Here is a 6716-nt window from a genome sequence, read left to right as displayed (position 1 = left end):
CATTTTTGATAAGGTGTAACTGTTAAGAGTAGACGTTACAGTTAGAGAATTCTCAGCACTGCAGTGACACTGACATGGTGGTGGTGTGTTAGTGTGTGTTGTGCTGGTTTGAGTGGATCAGACACAGCAGCACTGCTGGAGTTGCTGGACTTAGCAGTGCTGAGAATGATCCACCACCTAAATAATACCTGTTCTATGGTGGTCCTGTGGGGGTCCTGATCATTGAAGAACAGCTTGAAAGCAGGCTAAAAAGTATGTAGAGAAACAGATGGACTACAGTCAGTAATTGTGGAACTACAAAGTGCTTCTATATGGTAAGTAAAGCTGATAAAATGGACAGTGAGTGTAGAAACAAGGAGGTGGTTTTAATGTTATGGCTGATCAGTGTAAATATAATACACATTTAGGTTTAGTCTTAAAGCAGAGTCACTCTTGAACAGAAATCCAGGGTCTGTTAAAAACTCTACTGCTACAATTCTGATACAAAAAATCTATCAAACTTGGACATGTTAATAAATAATGACAGTATAACTAGGCCACCTTTGATGGATTGACTCTTAATGTAAGTACCTTCCTCTACACATCTATTGAGGCCAAGCAAGACTAGTCAATTAGTCGACTAATCTGTTTTCAGTGATGCTCATTGTTACAAAGGGTTTTCCCAAGACTTGGTGGCAACTAGGCTGTGGTGGGGCTTGAAGTGACATCGTTCTGATTACTAATTCTTGTAGGGCATCATTTAAGTATTAGCTTATGTACTTACACTGGAAACAGTTTAACCTAACCCATGCAAATACAGAGAGAATATGCAAACTCTTCATAAACACTGACCATACTTTAGTCCAAACAGGTCTTTAGAACCCTGATGCTATACCGCGCTTGGATACATTACAAAAAATTACTTTGTCAACATCCCCAAGCATTCAACCCTGTACAGGTGTCCTTCTGACCCGTCCTGCCATCCTGCCAAGTGTCCTCATTTTTGAAAACCAATGTATGGTCACCCTATGTTTAGTACAGGGAAAAGTACATTCAGTAGCCCTTTTTTCAGGTAGCATTACATCATGTCATACTGGCAGTGAAATGCTTTTGTGACTGGTCGGTCACAGTAATTACAAAATAAACAAAGTAGTGTATATATATATATATATACTGTATATATATATATATATATATATATATATATATATATATATATATATATATATATATATATATATATATATATATATACAGGGGTTGGACAAAATAACTGAAACACCTGGTTTTAGACCACAATAATTTATTAGTATGGTGTAGGGCCTCCTTTTGCAGCCAATACAGCGTCAATTCGTCTTGGAAATGACATATACAAGTCCTGCACAGTGGTCAGAGGGATTTTAAGCCATTCTTCTTGCAGGATAGTGGCCAGGTCACTACGTGATGCTGGTGGAGGAAAACGTTTCGCTTCTCCAAAACACCCCAAAGTGGCTCAATAATATTTAGATCTGGTGACTGTGCAGGCCATGGGAGATGTTCAACTTCACTTTCATGTTCATCAAACCAATCTTTCACCAGTCTTGCTGTGTGTATTGGTGCATTGTCATCCTGATACACGGCACCGCCATTGGATGCACATGGTCCTCCAGAATGGTTCGGTAGTCCTTGGCAGTGACGCGCCCATCTAGCACAAGTATTGGGCCAAGGGAATGCCATGATATGGCAGCCCAAACCATCACTGATCCACCCCCATGCTTCACTCTGGGCATGCAACAGTCTGGGTGGTACGCTTCTTTGGGGCTTCTCCACACCGTAACTCTCCCGGATGTGGGGAAAACAGTAAAGGTGGACTCATCAGAGAACAATACATGTTTCACATTGTCCACAGCCCAAGATTTGCGCTCCTTGCACCATTGAAACCGACGTTTGGCATTGGCACGAGTGACCAAAGGTTTGGCTATAGCAGCCCGGCCGTGTATATTGACCCTGTGGAGCTCCCGACGGACAGTTCTGGTGGAAACAGGAGAGTTGAGGTGCACATTTAATTCTGCCGTGATTTGGGCAGCCGTGGTTTTATGTTTTTTGGATACAATCCGGGTTAGCACCCGAACATCCCTTTCAGACAGCTTCCTCTTGCGTCCACAGTTAATCCTGTTGGATGTGGTTTCTCCTTCTTGGTGGTATGCTGACATTACCCTGGATACCGTGGCTCTTGATACATCACAAAGACTTGCTGTCTTGGTCACAGATGCGCCAGCAAGACGTGCACCAACAATTTGTCCCCTGGTATGTCACCCATAATGTTGTGTGCATTGCAATATTTTGAGCAAAACTGTGCTCTTACCCTGCTAATTGAACCTTCACACTCTGCTCTTACTGGTGCAATGTGCAATTAATGAAGATTGGCCACCAGACTGGTCCAATTTAGCCATGAAACCTCCCACACTAAAATGACAGGTGTTTCAGTTATTTTGTCCAACCCCTGTATATATATATGTATATATATATATATATATATATATATATATATGTATATATATATATATATATATATATATATAATGTTTTAAAATCTAAATGAAATATAAATATAATTAAAAAATAGAAGTAATGTGCAAAAGTGACAACAGTTGTGCAAGAACTGAACATAACATGTATATGCATGTGTACAAGTTTTGTGTGTGTGTATATATATATATATATATATATATATATATATATATATATAGCATAAGATTGAATATTTGAGGTAAGATTGAATGTTTCAACATATTGTAGGGAGTAATTAATAAATTAAAGAATAATAATAATAAGTTTTATTATTATTATTATTATTAATATTATACAGGTAAGCTAAATCTTTGAGCTAAAAATCTTTCATAATATTTTAGAGAGAAATACATTAATTAATCAAATTAATACTAATAATACTACTAATAAAAATAATAATAATAATAATTATTATTATTATTATTATTATTATTATAAGGATGAGCTTAGATTAAAGGACAAAAGCCTAAGTAAATATTTAGGACACTTTACTGTTATATTTATTTTAATTGGTTGTATTGTTTTAATTCTGACCATGTTATTTTATTTTATTATACTAGCATGAAACACCAATTGCCATTAGGTACAAAAAAATAGGATATTTTACCAATAGTCCCAACTTTTTCTAAATACATTCACAATGGCCAACAATACTGATGATGGCTCGACAATTTTAAACATATGCTGCCTCATGTAAAAGGCAACTATAGTTACTGACAAAATTATATATTTAACCCTACATAATGCATGGCCTTTTATTTTCTTTGCTTGTAAATAAAGATAACACACACAGTACTTGTAATGCACTGATATTTTATTTATTCTCTGTTGTAGTTCAGAAAAAGGAAAAAGGGCAAGAGTGAGGTATAAAGGATGTAGAGGATGTGTCCTATTCCTGGGCATGGTTTAATGTAAAAATGTGACAAATAAGACAAAAAGAATCATATATTTAAGTAAGTTAAACTAGAATGGACAGAATACTGTTTCTCCTATCAATTACAGTGACACTCTTGGGGTCTTGAGGTTGGAGTTTAGAGTAGACACTGTGTGATAGGAGAGACAGTAGAACAATACAATAGAATATGGTAAAATAAGAGTAAAACACTATCAAAATCTTTTCCAAATGCAGGTGTGAATGCAAAGATACACATTCAGTCTGAAACAGAAACGACATGTTCAACAAATAAATACAAAGTCATGTGTGTCTGGAGCATCACATTAAAAGCATGTCAAATAAATCTAAATATAAAAGAGACTTAAAGAAAATAGTAACTAGTTTTACAAACATCATGATGAACAAACACAAGCTGATCATTTATTATTTGCACTTTACGATCGGAATATAAATATGCACCATATTGTAAGTACTAGATACTAGCTGTAGATAGTGGACTCTGTACGTCTTCTTGTTCCTTTGTCGTTGGGTTAGGGCGAGCACAAGGCCTGCTTAGGCCAACTAGCCAACCTGAATTACAAGCCAGCTAGCCGGTTAAGAGACAGAGTAGCCATCTATTTAACAGAAATAGCTAGTTACTCCAGCATTTTACAGGGTCACAACAGAGGAACAAGAAGTGCACTATTTATATATTGTTTAGCCACAATTACATACAGTACATATATGTTCAGATTGTAAATAACAAATACTAAAGGAATGATGTGAATTCTTCACTGCATGACGTTTGTAATCTTAGTTGCTATGATCTTGAAGTCGTGTTTTATATTTGTTTTATTTAGGCATCTTTTCAAATGTCATACTACAAACATAAATGACTTGTATGTATTTGGGGAATGTGCCATATCTATTAGAGACTGTATGTATATCTATTCATTTACACCTGTATGGTAAAGGTTTGGTACTGTTGTACTCGCATAGTAAAATACACTATTAATAGGGAGAATTTAACAATAATAATTTAGAGGGAACATCATTTTAGAAAGGTTAAAAAGGAAATAGGGAGGGAAGAGATTAAAATGAAGACTAAATACATCCAGGACTGGTTTTCTCCTGGGCTCTTTTGGCTTTGGTCAGTAAGTTCTTTCTCCACCAGTGGTCAAAGTCAGCACAAAGCTTCTTGATGTAAACAAGCTTGTGGTGGAGGTAAAAGAGGCGCTCTCTCTCGCTAGTGTGATTCAGGTAGTGCTACAGGTAGATACACACAGAGACAATTCACATGTTAATAGGTTAACAGTATATTAGTATTACATTAGTATTAGTACGTTAGTATTATTATTATTATTATTATTATTAACTTACTTCTAGCGAGTTCTGTTCTCCCTGGTTGTCCTCATCATGCACTTCCTGTACAAGAAAAATAGTTAAATCTGTTTATTATGAAATAAAAAATCACAATCCAGGTACACAATAATGATCATTATAAGTCAAAGCACTACAAAGTAAAAGAAACATCTTCAAAACGTTTCCACACTTTTATATTTTCATTGGAAACGGTGAATGTGAGAGGAGTACTAATTAGTCGTGTCTGAGAGACTCAGAGAGAGCTTATACTCCGGGTTTAGCGCCATCTGATTTGCACCTCGAAGAAGCTTTAAAAGGAAGATTTTCATGTGATGATGAAAAATGCTTCATAAGGTGACTATGTAGAAACGTGATGTAATTTGACTTCAAAATGTTCAATAAATAGAGTTTTAAAAAGTGCGGAAACCTTTTGAAAAAAGCTTGTACACCGATGAGGCATACCATTATGAGCACTGACGGGTAAAGTGAATAACACTGATTGTCTATATTAGGCAGCAAGTGAACATTTTATCCCCAAAGTTGATGTGTTAGAAGCAGGAAAAATGAGCAAGCGTAAGAATTTGAGCGAGTTTGGCTGGACGACTGGGTAAGAGCATTTCCAAAACTGCAGCTCTTGTGGGGTGTTCCCGGTCTGCAGTGGTCACTATCTATCAAAAGTGGTCCAAGGAAGGAACAGTGGTAAACCGGCGACAGGGTCATGGACGGCCAAGGCTCATCGTCAAGGCTGGCCCGTGCGGTCCGATCCAACAGACGAGCTACTGTAGCTGAAATTGCTGAAGAGGTTAATGCTGGTTCTAATAGAAAGGTGTCAGAATACACAGTGCATCACAGTTGCAGGGATGTTTTGGCAGCAAAAGGGGGACCAAAACAATATTAGGAAGGTGGTCGTAAGGTTATGCCTGATCGGTGTATATAATAAGTGAAAATAAGTGAAAGCGCGCTTGTAAACGAGCTTGTATTTGTCTGGTGTTCCTACCTGAAACTTAATTCGTTTCGGCTCCAGATGGCAGAATGGTTCGATGCCATCGACGCGTGCATGCAGGGCGCAGTACTCTTCGGAGAGCTGTTTGTACGCTCGCATGTACTGCCGCCTCTGTGAGAGTGTCACCACTTTGGTGTATCTCCTGCAAAAGAAACAGAGAACTCACATTAATGCAATATGTAGGAAAGCATTAGGAGGAGTAAATTACAGTACATATAAAGCAGTTACAGTTAGTGTAGGATGATTAATAGAGAGTTAAAACACTCACAGTTTGTAACCAGGGATCACTGAGGTGGATGGCTCGTTGACCAAAGCTGTTTGTGCACTGTCTGTAAGAAGAACAAAGCTGTCATGTTAGACGTTTTATTATTGCTAATATTTTACAACCTGGTGTCTTACTGTACGTTTTTATTTACAGTAAATAATCCAGTGTCCTCATAGTGGGTTTTTAATAAGTGTAATGATCTTCCCACACTGAAAGATAATATGCGACATATACACTGATCAGCCCTAACATTAAAACCACCTCCTTGTTTCTACACTCACTGTCCATTGTATCAGCTCCACTTACCATATAGAAGCACTTTGTAGTTCTACAATTACTGACTGTAGTCCATCTGTTTATCTGCATGCTTTGTTAGCCCTCTTTCATGCTGTTTTAATAGTCAGGACCCCCACAGGACCACCACAGAGTAGGTATTATTTAGGTGGTGGGTCATTCTCAGCACTGCAGTGACACTGAAATGGTGGTGGTGTGTTAGTGTGTGTTTTGCTGGTATGAGTGGATCAGACACAGCAGCACTGCTGGAGTTTTTAAACACCTCACTGTTACTGCTGGACTGAGAATAGTCCACCAACCAAAAATATATCCAGCCAACAGCGCCCCGTGGGCAGCATCCTGTGACCACTGATGAAGGTCTAGAAGATGACCAACTCAAACAGTAGCAA

This window comes from Trichomycterus rosablanca, chromosome 4, assembly GCF_030014385.1.
Source record: "Trichomycterus rosablanca isolate fTriRos1 chromosome 4, fTriRos1.hap1, whole genome shotgun sequence".
Lineage (NCBI taxonomy): Eukaryota > Metazoa > Chordata > Actinopteri > Siluriformes > Trichomycteridae > Trichomycterus > Trichomycterus rosablanca.
Note: the sequence above shows the minus strand (reverse complement) of the source record.